Source organism: Chaetura pelagica, unplaced genomic scaffold (assembly GCF_000747805.2).
Source record: "Chaetura pelagica isolate M959 unplaced genomic scaffold, ChaPel_1.0 scaffold7, whole genome shotgun sequence".
Lineage (NCBI taxonomy): Eukaryota > Metazoa > Chordata > Aves > Apodiformes > Apodidae > Chaetura > Chaetura pelagica.
This window is the reverse complement of record NW_009953920.1, coordinates 2,723,156-2,723,574: the sequence shown is the minus strand read 5'-3', so window position 1 is coordinate 2,723,574 and position 419 is coordinate 2,723,156.

The window sequence follows — 419 nt, the reverse complement described above, 5'->3', positions numbered from 1 at the left end:
CCTAATAATATTTTCATGCTGACTTAACAGCAAACAGATATTTTATTGAAGTTCTCAGTGTCTACAACTTTGATTAATTGTGACACTTTTTACTCAATTTTTTCCTTCTTTCAGTTAATCAATCACATAGATTTTTTAAAGATAGGATTACCATCAGCAGAAAATTATAATGACTGACATATTTTGTCTAATTGCACAAGCTCACTACAGAGAAAAAGGAATTATTGTTGTTATTGTTGCTATTATTAACTAATTTTAATGGAGCAGCACCTAAGGCCTAAGTACCAATAAAAGATATTTTAATCTCTCCATGTGCTTTCCACAGCTGTTGACATATTCTAATAATTTTATCTGAAAGGCTAAATAGATGTTGATTTAGTGTGTGTCTAAGTTCATCACTTTTACAGACAGCAGTATAA